Genomic DNA, 19,192 nt, shown 5'->3' on the forward strand with positions numbered 1-19,192 from the left:
TATAAATCTGGCTAGAATAAATAAAGGAGACATATACCATGCTGGATGGTTAGATTTAACATTGAAATGCTCCTGGTTTTGTCCCAAATTAAGCTATATATTTACAGATGGGAATTTTTAACATGACCAAAAACTATTTTTCAATTCACTGAGAAGCATTTCTGGCTTCTGGTAAGAGGAGTCGCCCCTATCAGACCAGTGGCCCCACAGAAAATGATGATAAACTCCTGTAAAATGTTAGGCAGCAAGCAGAAGCGTGCAGAAACTAAAGGGGAAAGGGGGGATGGGATGGCATAAGGGTGGCCAGGAGCCAGGGTAGAGTTTCCCACTCTTCTGAGCACTCACTTCTCCTACTTCTGCCCTCACCCATTACATTGCTAGCTCCTCCCTGTTAATAGGGGATTAAGATCCCATTTGTAGCCATGTAGCAGAAGATGGCCAGCACCTCAGTCAACCCACTACCCACCATCGGGTCTCTGCCCCCCTCCAGAGCTTGGACCAAAGTTCTAGAGGTCATCTCTTCCTGCTGTCTCTGTCGTAGTGCCCAACCCATGCCTTGTCTGCCAGCCCCGAAGCCAGCAGAGCAGCGGGCACCGCACATCCTTCTCCGACCTCAGCTCTTCTTCCAACCTTCTAACTAGACCTTCAGCCTCTAGTTAAGCTATGGAGTCCCACCAAGCCTCCCACAGTAGCAGCCCACCCATCCTGCAGTCATTTGTTTCTCTTCTCTGCCACAGAGCGCTCTGCACAGTGGCTCCAATGAGTGCACCAAACCAGCCAGTGTTTTCATGTGTCCCCATACTCATCTGGGGGTCCATAAGCATCTGACATACATGCCACCTCCCACAGAAAGGCTGATGGCCAACTCGGGATTTCTCCTGTGACACCTCTTTCCCAAAGCCCGTTTCTTCAGTTTCCTGGCTGGTTCACCAATTGTTGGCTCACAAATTGGTCACTGTACATGGAGGGCAAGGAGAGACCGAAGACAGAGGCAGACCACTCTAGATTGATGGGTGTTGGGGTTAATAAGCAAGGGAACTTACTCACAAGGCTTGTCTTGAGTGGCTGCAAGGTCAAGTGATCTTCGCCCCTGCCTGCCAAATCTTAAGAGAGCCCTTAACTGGGTTCAGTCATGTATACCATCCACATGGTCTACCATCAACAATATCTTCCTCTCTCAAGGCTACATCCTCGGAAACAGCTCCCACTGTGATAACAGTGGACAGAGCATACATTCCGGGGACAATGGAGGAGCAGAGAAGCCTGGATTCAGCCCCCAGATGTAACCCAGCATGAACATCCTCCCAATTGCTTCCTCCAACATTCAATAAAAACAACAACAAAAACCAATTTTTTAATTTGCAAAGGATTTGAATAGATTGTCCAAAGGTCAACAAGCATATGAAACTATGCTCCACATCAATAGTCATCAAGGAACTGCAAATAAAAATGAGATATCAATTCTCCACCACTAGGATAGCTGTACTAAAAAAACTTTTAAATGCAAAATAACAACTGTTGGCAAAGATGTGGGGAAACTGGAATATCCATACATTACTGGTGGGAATATAAAATGGTGTAGCCACTGTAGAAAACAGTTTGACAGTTCCTCAACAAGTTACACATAAAATTACCATCTGTCCCAGCGATTCCACGCCTGGGTATATACTCAAAAGAACGGAAAACAACTGTTTTTTTTAGTTATTATTTTAATTTACATCCAAGTTAGTTGGCATATAGTGCAATAATGATTTCAGGAGTAGAATCCAGTGATTCATCCCCTACATATAGCACCCAATGTTCATCCCAACAAGTGCCCTCATTAATGCCCCTTGCCCATTTAGCCCATCACCCCCCACCCAAAGCCCCTCCAGCAACCCTCAGTTTGTTCTCTGTATTTAAGAGTCTCTTATATTTTGTCCCCCCTCCTTGTTTTTATATTATTTTTGCTTCCCTTCCCTTATGTTCGTCTGTTTTGTATCTTAAATTCCACATGAGTGAAGTCATGATATTCATCTTTCTCTGACTGACCAATTTCACCTAGCATAATACATTCTAATTCTATCCACGTTGTTGCAAATGGCAAAATTTCATTTTTTTGATTGCCAAGTAATATTCCATTGTGAATATGTACCACATCTTTATCCATTCATCAGTTGATGGGCATTTGGGCTCTTTCCATACTTTAGCTATTGTTGATAGTGCTGCTATAAACATTGGAGTGCATGTGCCCCTTTGAAACAACATATCTGTGTCCTTTGGATAAATACCTAGTAGGGCAGTTCCTGGGTCGTAGGGTAGTTCTATTTTTAATTTTTTGAGGAACCTCCATACTGTTTTCCAGAGTGGCTGTACCAGTTTGCATTCCCACCAACAGTGCAACAGGGTTCGTCTTTCTCTGCATCCTCACCAACATCTGGTGTTGCCTGAGATGTTAATTATAGACATTCTGACAGGTGTGAGGTGGTATCTCATCATGATTTTGATTTGTATTTCCCTGATGATAAGTGACATTGAACATCTTTTCATGCATCTGTTAGCCATCTGGATGTCTTCTTTGGAGAAATGTCTATTCATGCCTTTTGCCCATTTCTTCACTGTGTTATTCATTTTTTGGGTGTTGAGTTTGATAAGTTCTTCATAGGTTTTGGATACTAACCCTTTATCTGATATGTCATTTGCAAATATCTTCGCCCATTCCATCAGTTGCCTTTTAGTTTTGCTGATAAAAACAACAGTTAAACAAAAATGTGTACACAGATGCTCATAGAAGCACTATTCACAGCAGCAAAGAGTAGAAACCCATCAACTGATGACAGAAATGTCCATCAACTGATAAATGTATAAATAAACAGCGGTCCACCCACACAATGGAAAATTATTCAGCCACAAAAAGAAATGAAATAATGGGGCGCCTGGGTGGCTCAGTTGGTTGAGCATCTGACTCTTGATCTCGGCTCAGGTCATGATCTCACGGTTGGTGGGATCATGCCCCGTGCTGCTGAGCTCTGTGCTGACAGTACAGAGCCTGCTTGGGATGCTTCTCTCTTTCCATCTCTCTCTGGCTCCCCCGCCCCCACTCACACTCTCTCTCTTTCCCTCTCTCAAAAAAATAAATATTTAAAAAAGAAGTGAATTACCAATAGATGCAACAACATGGATGAACCTTGAAACATTAAGCTAAGTAAAGAAGCCAGATATAAAAGTCCACTTTTGTACGATTTCATTTCTTTCTCTTTTTTTAAGTTTATTTATTTATTTTGAGAGAGAGAGAGAGAGAGCGAGCAGGGGAGGGGCAGAGAGAGATGGAGAGAGAGAATCCCAAGCAGGCTCCACAGAGTGCAGAACCAGACACAGGGCTTGAACCCACAAACACGAGATCATGACCTGAGCCAAAATCAAGAGTCAGGCGCTAAACAGATTGGGCCACCTAGATGCCCTTATACAGTTTCATTTCTATAAAATATACGGAAGAGGCAAATCTATAGATGGAAAGCAGATTGGTGGTTGCCGGGGGCCGGGGAGGGCAGAGTGCAGAGTGACTACTTACAAAGGTATGTGCGCGTCTTTTGGGTATGATAAAAATGTTCTGGAACTAGGTAGTAGTGATAGTGTACAACACTGGGGGGATACTAAATACCACTAAACCGCACACTTTAAAATGGTGAAATTTGGGGCACCTGGGTGGTTCAGTCGGTTAAGCTTCCCACTCTTGGTTTTGGCCCGGGTCGTGAACTCACAGTTTTGTGAGTTCAAGCCCCGCATTGGGCTCGGTGCTGGTGGTGCAGAGGCTGCTTGGGATTCTCTCTTTCACTCGCACTGTCTCTGTCTCTCCAAAACAAGCAAACAAACAAACAAAAACCCTTAAAATGGTGACATTTATTTTATGGGTATTTTACCACAATAAAGCAAATGGAGCAGGCACTTTGAAAGATAGTCTGGCAGTGCCTTAAAGATAAAAAATAGACTTACCACACAGCCCAGTTATTCCACTGCTAGGCATGTACCGAGAGAATTGAAAACATACGTCCACACAAAACTTGTACGTGAATGTTCACAGAAGCAGCATTCATAATGGCCAAAAAGTGGAAAGAACCCAGAAGTCCATCAACTGATTGGTAGATACACAAAGTGTGGTATATCCACAGAAGGAAATATTATTCACCAATCAAAATAATGCTACACCATGGATGAACCCTGGAAACATTCTGTTAAAAAAAGAAACAAAAACCCAGTCACATATTCTGTGATTCCATTTGTATGAGGTGATGAGAATAGGCAAATCCATAAAGACAGAGTGCCAGGGGCTGAAGAGTGACTACTAATGGGGCCAGGGTTTCTTTCAGGGGTGATTGAAAATATTCCCAAATGGATTGTGGTCATAGTTGCACAAATCTACAAATATGCTAAAAAAAAAACCCGAATTATAAACTTGCCATGAATGAATTGTATGCTCTATGAATTATATCTCGGTAAAGTTGTTTGCTTTTGTTTTAAACCCACTTAATCTCATTCTCTTAGAATTACATGAATTAGGAATCAAACAAGGTTCGAGTTTTTCAGATACTCATGTTGAATACTTTTTTAAAAAATACTGACTCATTAGCTATTCTGGATAATTACTTATTAACAGAAACAATACTGTCAAAACGCTCTGCACGTCTAATCAGTCATAAAGATAAACACATTTCAAAACCCTTTTTGAGAGGAAAGCAAACCATGAAATGCATTGTAGACATTGGCATAAGTCGTGTATTTCTAAAAGTGCATATTAAGAATGACTTGGCATTTTGAGGTTTTCTTCCCCTGACTTGCCTAGAATTCAATCCTCAGCTGCCCAATAAATGTGGACACTGCAGCCCGAGTGACTATTACTTGTAGAGACCCCTGAAGGGAGACAAGATGGCTCAGACAGTGGGCCCTGCAGGGTAGAAGTTACTGATATTCACGTGGAATTTATTTAAATCAGTATTTCTCAACGTTAGCGCCAGTGCCTTTTGGGGAAAAAAAATTCTTTGTTGGAAGAGGGTGGGTGGGTATTTCTTGGCTTCATAGATAGGGTTTTTAATAGCATCCGTGGTCTCTATCTACTAAGTGACACTGTCATCCCCTAATTGTGACACCAAAAATGTCTTTAGACGTTGCCTCCCAGGGGACAAAAATTGCCCCTGTTTGAGAACCACCATCTAGATGATTCCAGAACCCAAGAGGGGGAAACCTGGGAACGCAAGAATTGGTCCTGAGGAATCGGGAGCTAGCTTTCTGAGAAAATGCTCCCCAAAGCGTACTGCGAGGAAGCAATGGTTACATCACCTCACAGAAATTCTCAGCCGGCATTGAGCTAAGGTCCAGAGAAGAGAGGGACAGGGACCATAGCTTCCCCCGATAGTCCACAAAGCACCTTCACACGCTGCCCATGTGATCCTCAAACAACCCTGTGAGGAGCGAGGCACATGCTCTCAGCCCCATTCTAAGATGAGAAGGCTGAAGTCCAAGGCCACATGGCAAAGACGAGGCACCTGAGATCGGCTGAATTGTTGTTCAGTCTCCTTTCCTCCCTTCAGGAGGCTGCTACTCTCCAGGTCTTGTATCCCTGGAAAAACAGGCCAACAGTGTGGTCTCAGGGTGAGAGAGTGACAAGGGAGTGGGTTCTCACTGCAGCCTGTGACCTTGGGCACCGCACTTGGTTTGCCTGGAAGCTTCGGTTTGCTCGTTCGTGTGAGAATTGGACTGTCTCCTATCTGAGGGGTCTCCATCCTGTTACTCCAGCCTAAAGCAGCCTGTCCTGCATATGTTGTGTGTATGGTTTTCAAAGTTCTCCCGCAAACACCATCATACCTGCCCCCAACCCCAGAGTGTCCCCATTCCGCATATGGAGAAATGAACACCCGGAGAGAAGCCACCTGCCTTGGCCACACAGCTGGGCTTGAATGCAAGGCTTGTAGCTCTTACTTGACTAATGTAATGGGGGCGAAGGAGGGATCCCAGGAGCCAGGATGGGAGGGAAAGTTGCCCCTTTCCCACCCTGGCTCAGGTTCATTCCCTCTGTGCAGCTGTGCAGAGAGGATGTGCTGGTCCAGGAGCCTGAGCTCCCTGGGTTTGTGTGGCCCCAAAAGGGAGAGTGGAAACCTGTCCTTGAAGCTTTGAGCAGTTCTCTGCTTTGTGAGTGGAAGAGACTAGAATTTTTCTCTGAATTCCTTTGTTCTAAGAAAAACACTTCAATGCCCCTTCTAATAGTGACATCAAACTCTCTTCTAAAATGGGGATATTGGAAACCTAAGGAAAAGAAGTTAGCCATGGGAAGGATGGGTATCAGTTAAGAAGCAAGTACAACAGAGAGACTGTTCCAGCATCTGACCTGGATTGGAGCCCCTCTTGGCACAGGGAAAGGCACCTTTGAGAATGTGGCCTGAGAAGAACTGCTCTGGGGGCAGGTGACAAGGTGTATGGGGCTGGAGAGGGGGCCCTGGGTAGGGCTGGGATAAGCCTCAGGACATCTGAGGCTGCCCCAAGGTCCAGCCTCTGAAGGTCTCCCAGTGGAAACCATCAACCAGGCAGACAAGAAACCAGGGAGCTGAGGTGGCTGAGTCCCTCCCTGGGCAGAGGACCCAAGAGAGTCTGTAGTCAGTCACTCTAACATGGGCACTAGGAAGTGATCTCTTGCTGTTCCACACAAGCAAGAGTGGGAGCACACAGGTTACCCTGAGAATAATCACACTTCCCCAAACTGTGAATCATAGCATTATGCATGGACCGTTCTCCAAGCTCTGGCTTTCAAAAGGCTCTGCACATTAGCAAGAGCGTAATAAGAAATTTACTATCCCTGTTTTAGAGGTAAGCCAAGAGTTACCTATAAAACATGCTTGCTGATTTCATAAGCAAAATTGAATCTCGTTGTTTATTAATTTGAATTTCTTGGATTATTTCTGAAGTCAAATATGCTTCCAAACTTTTCATGGCCACTTGCATTGTGGTTACAGATTACCCAACCAATTATTTGCCTACTAAGGAATGTTTGGTTTTGGGGGGGGTTTTTTCAGCTATAAATCAGGACTTTATTTTTCCTGATCTATGATGTATCTTCTTTTTCAAGTACTTTTTTATATGAGGTTACATAAGCGAATTAACTATTTTAAAGTGAACAATTCAGTGGCATTTAGTACATTCACCATATCACGCAACCACCACCTCTACACGATCCTAAAATATTTCCATCACGGCGAAGTACAAATTTTTTTTCACAGTGTTGACCTGGTTTGATCAGTTAATGAAAAAACTCTGACTCTGATCCCTTTAATTCCTAATTTAAAAGTACAAGTTGACAATTACATGTTGCATAATTACATGTTGCATAATATGGTGACATATGATGTCACATCATAATATGTTGGGATGACAACTGAGATCCCAGACTAAGTTCACGATGCTCAAAAAACACATTCACCACCATCTGGTTTTTCGATACGACTAAATACATTTCTGTTTTTGCAAAAATAGAATGGTCGGTAACAAAGGTAACAAAAGTGCTATTTTTTTCCTTCTTATGCCAAATTCTTCTTATATTTTTGCTTATGAACTAACTACTTGGTTCAATTTTCCTGGCATATGGTATTTCTATTCCGTGCCCCATGCCTTATAGAACCAGTCCAATTATGTTCATTTATTCCACATTCCTGCCAGCTCTCGTAGGTATGTCCAGCTATCCCATGTGTCAGCAAAGAAATCACCCGATGTTAAAGAAGAGGGATAAGGGTCTTTGGGACCTACTTGAGGCTTTCTTTCTGATGAAAAATGCACTGAAAAGGAGAATTCTGGTGTGAAAGAGTGATCTGAAGCCTTTCGAAGGTGTAAATATTAAAACAAAAACAAAAACAAAAAACTCACAGGCTTTTACTTTCCAAATAGCTCTGGGCTCTCTTCCCATACATCAGGAAGGCATCTGAAAAGACATACTTGCCTTAGGTCAGAAGTCAACATGCTTTTTCTATAAAGGGTCAGGTAGAAAATATGTAAGCTTAGTGGGTCACTTACATCTCCCTCCCGTATTCTTTGCTGTTGCTGTTTTTAATATCCCTTTGAAATTCTTAGCTCTGGGCCATATAAAAAACAGGCCTCTGGGCAAATTTGGTCCACTGGCTGTTATTTGCAGATCTCTGGTTCAGAGTTCTGGGAAAGAGTGAGGCACAGAAGTGGAAGAATAGTTTCCACACGGACTGTCCTTTCAGATCTGTGTCCCCCTCCCTTTTTTTTTTTTTAATGTTTACTTATTTGTGAGAGAGAGACACACACAGAACACAACTGGGGGAGGGACAGAGAGAGGGAGACCCAGAATCCAAAGTGGGCTCCAGGCTCTGAGCTGTCAGCTTAGAGCCCAACATGACCCTTGAACTTACAGACCATGAGATCATGACCTGAGCCAAAGTCAGTTGCTTAACCGACTGAGCCACCCAGGCACCCTCCCTTTTTTTTTTAGTTTATTCATTTATTTTGAAAGAGGGGTTAAAAGAAAGAGCTTGAGCGGGGGAAAGGCAGAGAGAGAGAGAGGGAGAGAGACAGAATCCCAAGCAGGTTCCACTCTGTCAGCGCAGAGCCCTACCCAAGGCTTTACCTCACAAACCATGAGATCATGGCCCGAGCTGAAATCAAGAGCCAGATACTTAACCAACTGGGCCACCCAGGCACCCCTCAGCTCTGTGTCCTCTTGGTCAAGGCTTCACCTGTTTCTTCGGCAGGTAGGTGTAGGGTTTGGACTGGAAATTTCCAAGACTCGTTCTATGATTCTATGACTGTCCCCAGACAACCTCACTAAAGATACCGCCTTGCCACGCATGTACCCTGTCTTCATTCAAAGCCTCTCCATCATTCAGAACCTCAGCCTCTGACCCCCTCCATGCGAGTCCACTCCGAGCCTGGCATCCCCTTCCTCAGGAAGCCCTCCCAGGTTGGCTCAAAGAGCCAAATGCATGAGGGAAGATTGTGCACGTGAGAACGATGTCTGCCCATGAACACACAGAGCGATCAAAGAGAAACAAAGCCACTGCCCTGAGACAGGACTCCCTTTTCCTTGCAGTTGGTCCCTCCAATGAAAACCATGTTGGGCATGACTGGTCTGGGATACTCAAACACAAAGTCGTATCGTAACAGCCAGACGGAGCCCTTCCGATACAAGGTGGGTAAGTGCACATCTCTCTTGAGGATATTGGATGCAAGGTCTTCATACTTTGAATACGAAGGTAGGTCTCCAAGTAATGAACGAGGTAGTTGGCCACCCGTTGGGGGAAGGTCATCCGGTCTGAGAACTGAGTGTAGCATCTGGGAATGTAGGATGCGGGGTTTGGGCTCTGGCTGATAGCATGCCCCAGGGAGCGTGGGAAGCCCCTGAAGAGATACATGGAGGGCAGGCCTAGGTACTCTGCCAAGATCACCCCACAGGGCAGGGCTGGGTCTGTGAAGAGGGTGTTGAACTTGCTCTCCCTGAGGAAACTCAAGGTGGCGAGTCCTCCAGGAGGCTCTAGCAGTTGGCGAAGTACGTGTCGGTAACAATCATGGTATTCCTGTCCTCCCTCACAGCAGGGTTCAGGAGCCACCTCTCAGCGAAGTGACTGTTTCCAAAAGATCAGAAACGGTGCTCTGGCTCTTCCCGGTCAAATGGCACTAGATAGATTTTTCTCGTGTAGTGTTTGGATTCCTTCAGAAGCAGATTGACCTCTGACACCAGCACTACCACGTCATGTCCCTTCTCACTGAGAAGCTCAACTGCGTCCTTCAGACTGAGCCCGTGGCTTCCATCCTGAGGAACCACCAGCAGCTTGTCACCTACCACCTCACTCCAAAGCGCTAAGAGGAAAACCCCTGCGGAAACTTTCTGAAACGCGTGGGGGAGGCAGGCCATCACGGGGGGCAGGGGGGGCAGATACAGGCAGCAACAAGGATAAATAGTTTACGATCTCTCAGCTTCAGGGCTGCCGGCTACCTTCCCTCAACTAACCACTGCTCTTCACAGCCCTTGCCTACCTCTCCTGGCTCTGAATTTTGCCCTTTGTTTTAAAAGAACCTAAATTAATATTAACCATTTTCATACACACGGCGAACTTGAGCCAATGGGGCCCCTTACCAGCTTTCACCTGAACCCCAGGTTTATCTTTCTCTTTCTCTCCACCATTGTGCCTCTCCTTCCCAAACTCAGTCACACTTTGAGGACAGCTTGGGAGGCCTCTGGACGCTGGTGGCAGTCCTCCGTCCTGAGCTGTCTGGATTCCACAGCAAGGCGACGATGTCCACGCATGGATAGCTATTAGTAATTCTCTACTTCCTCAGCTTTTCTCAGAAGGGGCGTGTCAACAGATGCCAAACTCACGATTTGACACACCACACAGCTGCCCAGTCCCCATCCTGGTGGCCCGGTTACCTCAGCAACAGCTGGATTAGAAGGTGGGCCACAGGAAGCCGAGTGGGCACAGAAGAGTCTGATACAACTGCCCCCCACACTCTGGGCAAACCACCATTGTTTGGAGTTTTCTGTTCTATCAGAAGACAGAATCTAATGCTAAATATATGTGCTCTTGGGGCCCCTGGGTGGCTCAGTCGGTTAAGCGTCTGACTTTGGCTCAGGTCACGATCTCACAGTTCTTGGGTTTGAGCCCCGCGTCAGGCTCTGTGCCGACAGCTCAGAGTCTGGAGCCTACTTCGGATTTTGTGTCTCCCTCTCCCTCTCTCTCTGCCCCTCCCCCATTCACCCTGTGTCTCTCTCTGTCTCTCAAAAAATAAATAAACGTAAAAAAAAAAAAAGAATTACCATTCTAGATCAGGGGATGGCAGGGACATCCCCTGAGGGCAGGGACAATATTTCTTTTGTCGTCTGCTGTATGCCAGCGTCTAGAAGAATGCCAAGCATACAGTAGACTCTCAATAAATGTTTGCTGATTAATGAACTAACCTTTGGTTTGCCTACCTGTTTTATTGTTACATTTCATTTTTGTTTTTCAAGTGGTGAGAATTCACACATGAAATTTAAAGAACCATCGCTCTTTTTTGAGAAGAAACTGGTCAACGACAATGTGAGCAGGTAACCGGTCACTTGCCTTTAGGAAACTCAGATTCTCAGTGGAGCCAGCACGTGGTGAGGGCCCTGGGGCAGGAGTCAGACTACCTGGAGTCTGCTTCCAGCCCTGCCACCTGTCAGCCCCAGGCATGACCCACCTCTTGACGGTCAGGTTTCTCAACGGAGATCCAGAGAGAAAGGGTCATGTTTATCCTGCGTGATATATCACATGGCTGAGGGAGGTCCAAGAGGATGATGGATGTGGAAACCAGGCTTTCCAAGTGAAAGGTGAATCCTAGCCTGGCTAGAACAGATGCACCCAGAGCTAGTCACGCACAGCTAGACTGACACACTAGTGCTTGTTGGCACCCATGCCTGTTGGCTCAGGAGGCATGTTGGGACCTAGGAAAGGAGAAGAAGCCTGAGGAGTGGCGTGCCAGGACTGGCCCCAAGAACTCGGCCAAGACACAAATTAATTGCAACCTCACAGGGGGAGGGACGCCAGCAGGGTTTCCCACTTACAATGATCAGAGGCAGGAGGGTGACAGCAATCAGACCTCAAGATGGTTACAAAGCGAGCACAGAGCAGGTGCACCGCTCCAGGCAGGCAGGGGCTGAGCAGGTCCTCTGTAAGAGCAGTACATCCGGAGGGGGAGAGGCTTATGCAAATGTGCGGAGGTGGGAGGGGAGAAGCAAAATGTGCTACAAACCTGAGATGCTTCACACCAGACCCCCCACTTCTGCCGAGGACCTTGGCCTGGGCCCTTCCTAGCAGAGCCCTGCTCTGGTCTTTGTGTTGCTAAACAAGAAGTAGGTGGAAAAGCAACTGGCTTGTCTGGGAGGCCGTTCTCTTTCCCATCAGGTCCACAGGGACGTTCACTGGAGGCAGGAGACAAAGGAAAGGAACTAACCCCACTTTGCAAAAATCACCAGAGAGCCGTCTCGCAAATTACGAAAGATTTAGGGGCACCTGGGTGGCTCAGTCGGTTGAGTGTCCAACTTCGGCTCAGGTCATGATCTTGCAGTCAGTGAGTTCGAGCCCCACGTCGGCTCACTGCTGTCAGCTCAGAGCCTGCCTCAGATCCTCTGTCCCCACCCCCTCTTTGCCCCTCCCCGGCTCGCTCTTGCTCACACTCTCTCTCTCTCAAAAATAAATAAAAAATTTTTAAAAAAGAAAGCTTTAGAAAGCATTTCTCTTCCTCCTTCCGAGAGCTATTTCTAAGAATGTGTGTGCACACAGGGCAATGGGAAGAAGAATCCAGTATGTCTAACAGTCCCAATGATGTGGAAACCCTAAAGGTGAGCTACCCTGGAGACCAGACCTGCCCTGGGCGGTGCTATGGAGCTCGATGTGTCCTCAGGCATCACGGAGTATCCAGGAGAAGGCCAATCTCTTCTCAGGGATTCCTGCAGACCCAACAACTAAGCATGGGTCATGTATCAGTGGAGACAAAGAGGCAGATCTTGGGATGAAACCTGAGGTTTCCCAGAGGACAGCAGAGGACACCGGGCATTTTGAGTAGAGGGGAGTCGTAAAGGCGAGCATGGAGGGAATGACAGGATAGGAGCAGGGGAATGTTAGAAAGGCTGCCCTTTGAATTACCCACAAGCCTGGACCTACCAGATTTAAAAGCCCCTGCAAAGTGCCTGAGACCTGAAAAAAGACATTTGCTGAACGCAGAACACAAAAATGGCAAAATCAAATGAATAAATGTTTTATTAAACAACTACACAAATATATCTCCATGCGAGTGGTCCACGGTGGTTCAGCTCATCGAGTGACATGGCCAATGTGTGTGATGTGGGATCCTGGGGCAGGTTAATCCATTGAATAGGGTGTGGGGACAGAGCTGCAGAAATCAGTGGTCTTTGCCCAGGTCCCGGTGCACATCCAAAATGGTCAAGTCTGAGTCTCCATGGGTGGGACAGGACAGTCTAGAGAGGTATGGCTTGCTCGGCTGGACATCTCCAGTGGACATTTATTCTACTGTAAGGGCTGTGTCTGTGACGGCCCTGGGAGGTCCCCATTGATGTGGGTGGTGGTCCCAGAAGCCGGGAGCAGAGAGGAGGGGCACGGGCCACTAATTAGTCATGACAAAAGGACTACTCAGAGGGTACAGACAATAAGACTTTCACCTGCCTGCATTTACGAGATTAAGAGCCCCTCGAACACGGGGAGAAAGAGGACAAACATGCCTGGGTCCCAAACATTAAAGACCTCGTGATATGTGGTTTCATGCCACACCGGCTTCTCTTCTTGGCACGCTCTTCCCCAACTCCTCCCGAAACTGCTCCTCCTCAGCCTGCAAGGCCCCCTATTACCAGTTCTCTTTAAACCCTTTACTTTTCTCCCAAAGTATGTTTCAAGATTTGTAATTGATCAATGTCTGCCCGCCCTACTGGGCAGCAAGCCACGCACACAGAAGGACCTTCTGTGTTAGTTAAATCACTAAAAAAAAGGAGGAAGGGGGCATACGATTCTGTAACACCACAAAACCAACAAAAGTCATGCCCACTCAGTGATTAGAAGCCATGGGGTGTATTGGGATGCCTGGCTGGCTCAGTCGATGGAGCGTCTGACTTCGGCTCAGGTCATGATCTCACCGCTCGTGAGTTCGAGCCTGGAGCCTGCTTGGGATTCTGTGTCTCCCTCTCTCTTTGCCCCACCCCCGCTTGCACTCTGTCTCTCAAAAATGAATAAACGTTAAAACAATTTTTTTTTTTTTAATTTGGAAGCCATGGGGCGTAAGTCAAGCCTGCCCTCGGCAAATTTCACCACATGTAACATTCCCCAAAGACCACAGGCAGAACATTTTCTGAGATGTTTCCAGTCTGCACAGGGAGGGACTCAAGCATAAAGGTTAGGCACATGGGCTCTAACATCAGAACGTCTGGGCTCGGATTCAGTGTACATGAATGTTCACAGCAACATTACGCACGGGAGCCATCAAGTGGAAACCACCAAATGCCCATCAGCTTGTAAATGGACAAACGGAATGTGATGTCCATACAATGGAATATTATTCAGCCGTAAAAAGGAATGAAGTACTGACTCATGCTACAAAACAGATGAATCTTGAGAACTAAGCGAAAGAAGCCAGTCACGAAGGACCATGTGTTGTGTGATTCCACTTCTATGAAACGTCAGAACAGTCAAATCCACAGAGGCGGAAGGTAGGTGAGTGGTTGCCAGGGGCTGTGGGATGGGAATGACTGCCAAGGGGGACAGGGGGTTCCCTTTGGGGGCGAGGAACTGACCTGGAATTAGACAGTGGTGATGGTTGTTCGTATCTGTGAAAATACTAAAGACCACTAAAATGCACATTTTTAAAGAGCAAACTTTACAATACATGAATCGTATCTCAATTAAAAAAAGAAAAAAAAAGAATGTCTGTGTTCAAATCCCCCTTCCTCACTTCCTACTGGTGTGACCACAGGCAGGCCACTCAACCTCTGCGCCTCAGTTTCATTATCTGCATAATAGGACTAATAATAATACCAATGTTCACTGGCTTTGTAATATTTAGTTTGGAACCTCTCCCTAAGGGTACAGTCCACCCATCTGAGGCTTAAGTAATTCATGGGAGGCTCCCAAGAAGAGGGGATTATTGACATCTGATCGTGTGCTTGATCATACGATTGATGTTAATATTGTGGAGGTAGGAAATAATCTGTGCTGGGAAATGCATGTGACCCACCCAATTATGGCTGTCACTGGTTCCTTACTGCATACCAGGCGATCTACATGCATTGTTGCATTTAATCTGGAAAAGAGCTCTGGACGGTGGTACTACCTTGTTCCTGTTTTACCTATTTAGAAACTACGGTTCTTCTCCAAGCTTACATCGCTGCTCAGTGAGAGAACTGGAATATGTATGAACCCAGGCTGGGATGGTTCCAGAACCCACGCGCAAAGCCTGTATACGGTACCTCCTCCTGAAGTCCTCCGGTGCCTGAACCATGGTGGGGGATTCAAGCCTCACTGCCTCACTTATTAACTACCCACGGCCACCAGGCATGAGTCAGCCAGTACACGTCCCTCTTTGCAGAGCCCTAGTGACAGGGCTCAAGGTGAGGAGGTGACACAGACAGGAAAGACATGGGTGGGAAAGGAGATAGAGAAGGGGAACAGAATAGCGAGGCGAAGAGGGGTGGGGGAGATGGGAAAGGAGAAGGGTCTGCAGAGGGATTTTGTGAAATCCGAAGGCAGTTCCGTGTGCCTATCAGCTGAGGTCCTCTGGGCCCTTACAAGCTAGAGAAGATTGAGTTGAACACCCATTTAACACCGAGTCAAGAGCTCCAGCCCTTCCCCATCAGAGTATAACCTTCTGAGTCCTGTGTGCAGCTTCCGATGATTCCAGGTCTTCCCTTCTCTATCTTCTGTATATTCTTTTATTTCAAATCAAACATAGGACCCAGCCCCTTCATACCATCCCTGAAGCAACTGTAAATGCCAGGCTGTTTCATGCTCCTAAGGAAGGAGCACAGAGAAACCTACTTAAAAGCACAAGTAGAGGGGTGCCTGGGTGGCTCAGTCAGTTAAGCGTTCAGCTCTTGGTTTCATATTAGGTCATGATCATATTAGGTTCATGAGTTCGAGCCCCGCATCAGGCTCCATGCTGACGGTGCAGAACCTGCTTGGGATTCTCTCTTTCTCCCTGTCTGCCCCTCCCCTGCTCGCTCGCGCTCTCTCTCTCTCTCTCTCTCTCTCTCTCTCAAAATAAATAAATAAACTTAAAAAAAAAGACTTTTTAAAGCACAAGTAGATACTCTTGTTCCTAAAAACCCTCTTAGCCACCAGCGATCTCACTTATGTGACCCCTGATGGTGACCAGTCTGCTCTGCTCCATTCCCTAACACTGGGAGGTCTCAGAGAGCAGAAGTGAATATTTGGAAAGTGGTTTGACTGAAACATAGGGCACACACAAGCATTTGCCCCTAGCCCATCCTGCAAGGTGCTTTGTGTTCATAATAGGAGGGTAAAAGTCCACAGCCTACGGAGTCTGACATGGGACACATGCCATTCGTCCTCTTTAAGCAATCTTCTGAGGCCCAAGCTCCTCAGGCACACCTCTCTCCTCCAATTTCTTCGTTCATCTAACAGATGTGTTATGGGCACCAGGCTGAGTGCTGGGGACAGGGCAATGGAAGAGCCAGATGTGGTTCCTGCCCTTGTGAAGGTTACAGCACAGAGAGGTGTAACAGACACTATACAGAGTTGTCAAAGAGTTCGTTAATTGCCACTGTGATAAAAAAGTAAAGGTGATGGGGCGCCTGGGTGGCTCAGTCGGTTAAGCGTCCGACTTCGGCTCAGGTCATGATCTCATGGCTTGTGAGTTCAAGCCCCACGTCGGGTTCTATGCTGACAGCTTGGAGCCTGGCGCCTGCTTCGGATTCTGTGTCTCCCTCTCTCTCTACCCCTCCCCTGTTTGAGCTCTGTCGCTCCCTCTCCAAAATAAATAAAACATTTAAAAAAAAAAAAAAAAAGATGATCTAAGAGGCGCCTGGGTGGCTCAGTCGGTTCAGCATCCGACTTCAGCTCAGGTCATGATCTCATGGCTTGTGAATTCGAGCCCTGCGTCGGGCTCTGGGCTGACAGCTCGGAGCCTGGAGCCTGTTTCGGATTCTGTGTCTCCCTCTCTCTGCCTCTCCCTTGTTCACGCTGTCTCTGTCTCTCTCAAAAATAAATAAACATTAAAAATTGTTTTTTAATAAAAAAAAGTAAAGGTGATAGCAGGCCTCAGGTAGGGTGGAACATGGGGGTGTGAGAGAGTGGAAGCAGGCAGTATGGCAGGAACATGAAGAAAGAAAGGGCTACAGGGAGAAGCAGGCAGAGGCTAGATGACACAGAGTCTGGTCAACTGCGCCAACCATGCCTGGGATCCCCAAGTCCGCACCAAAAGGTCATTGGCTAACGTTCGTCCAATCTCACCCGTGCTTGGTCACTGGGTCTTGAGTCCCTCAGGACTGCTGGGAAGCCAAAGCAGACACGTGACAATGTGACTCTCCACCTGAAGAGTCAGATATATGGTGCCTTCCAATGTGATACAATACAAAGTGCACAGCGCTGGGGATGAAGCTTGCCTGTCAAACAGTGGAACATGGACCCATCAAAGCCACGCCACGCCGACTTCCAGTTTCCAGGAACGGCTTCCCCACCACTGCCAGGGAGCAATCAGACAAACTAGAAGAGGGGTCGTCCTCCAGGACACTGACCCAGTTACTGCAAAAAGTCACAGGAGTTTTGAAAAGGGAGGAAATGGTTACAGATTAACAGAGTGTTAGAAGAAATGATGCAAGGTGGGAAGCTGTTTGTATTTGTTTGTTCAAACAAATCAACCTTTGAAAGATACGGTTTCTCTTTTTAAAAACATTTTGGTCAGGGACACCTGGGTGGCTCAGTCCGTTGAGCCTCTGACTTCAGCTCAGGTCATGATCTCACAGTTCATGAGTTCAAGCCCCACATGGGGCTCTGTGCTGACAGCTCGGAGCCCGGAGCCTGCTTCGGATTCTGTGTCTCCCTCTCTCTCTGCCCATCTGCTAGAACTCTGTCTCTCTCTCTCTGTCTCTCTCTCAAAAAAATAAACCTTAAAAAAAATTTTTTTAATTAAAAAAAAGAACATTTTGGTCAAATTCACATGACCTAAAATTCTTCATTATCATCCTGAAGCTTACAATTTGGTAGCATTTGGTACAGTTGCAGTGCTCTGAAACCACCACCAAGATCTAGTTCCAGGACATTTTCATCACCCCAAAAGGAAACCTCTTCTCATTCAATGGCCATTCCCCATCCCTCCTCCCTTGAGCCTTTGGCAACCCCGCATTTGTTTTCTATCTCTACAGACTTGCCTATTCTGGATCTTTCACACAAATGGAATCAGTACATATGGCCTTTTGTGTCTGGGTTCCTTCATTTAGCATTACGTTTTCAGCGTCTAACTGCATGATAGCACGTCTCAGGTCCTCGTCTGTTGTTACAGCTGAATAACATTCCACCGGATAAATAGACCACATTTTGTTTATCCATTCACCAGTCGAAGGGCATTTGGGTTGTTTCCGCCTTTTGGCTGTGATGAACAGTGCTGCTATGAACAGAAACCTTTTCTGTTTCTGTACTTGTTTTCAATTCTTTTAGGTACATCCCCAGGAGCAGAATTACTGGGTCACGTGGTAATCCCCTGTTTCACTTATAGGAGAGCCGCCAAACTGCTTTCCACAGCAGCTACACCATTTTACATTCCCACCAATAACCTGTGAGGGTTCCAGTTTCTCCACATTCTTGCCAATACTTGTTCCCCCCCCCCCTTTTTTTTTTAAGTATAGTCATATCAGATATGAACTGGTATCTCTTTGTGACACTGATTTGCATTTCTCTAGCATGTAAAGATGAGCATCTTCTCATGTGTTTGTTGGCCATTTAAATATCTTCTTTGCAGAAATGTCTATTCAAGCTGTTTCTCCATTTTTTAATTGGGTTGTTTGTGAGTTCTTTGTCTATTTTGGATACGAGAATCTTATCAGATACATGATTTGCAAATATTTTCTCCCATTCTGTGGGTTGCCTTTTCGCTCTCTTGATAGTGTCCTTCAGTGTATCAAAGTTTTTTCAGGTTGATGAAGTCCAGTTTATCACTTTGTTTGTTTCTCGTACTGGTGGTGTTTCACTTAAGAAACCATTGCCAAATCTAAGGTCGTGAAGATTTAGTCCAATAGTTTCTTCTAAGAGTTTTATAGTTTTACTTTTATATTTAGGTATTTGATCCATCTTACTTTTTATATATGGTGTGAGGTAAGGGTCCAACTTAATTTTTTGTCTGTGGATACCCAGCTGTCCCAGCAATATTTTGAAGAGTCTATTCTTCCACCATTGTACAATTTTGAGACCCTTTGTCCAAAGTCAATTGGCCACAGGTATGTAGGTTTATTTCAAAATCTGTAATTCTATTCCATTTATCTATATCTAGAAAACATTTTTTTGAGACAACTGGGGAAATTTAATCATAGCCTGGAAATTAGATAATATTAAAGAACTGTTGATTTTGTTAGGTGTAATAATGATATTGCAGTTACAGAATAAACAATTTTTCCTTATTTTTTATATTGAGTGAGTCTTTAGGAATGGAATGACTTGTCAAGAACTTCCTTTAAAAA

General features: G+C 46.0%; 1 pseudogene; it reads right to left on the bottom strand.

Annotated features, from left to right (window-relative positions):
- Positions 1-9,018: 9,018 nt before the first annotated feature.
- Positions 9,019-9,892, bottom strand: LOC125173006 (UDP-glucuronosyltransferase 1-6-like; annotated as a pseudogene).
- Between the last annotated feature and the right edge of the window lie 9,300 nt (positions 9,893-19,192).

The sequence above is a fragment of the Prionailurus viverrinus genome, chromosome C1, assembly GCF_022837055.1.
Source record: "Prionailurus viverrinus isolate Anna chromosome C1, UM_Priviv_1.0, whole genome shotgun sequence".
Lineage (NCBI taxonomy): Eukaryota > Metazoa > Chordata > Mammalia > Carnivora > Felidae > Prionailurus > Prionailurus viverrinus.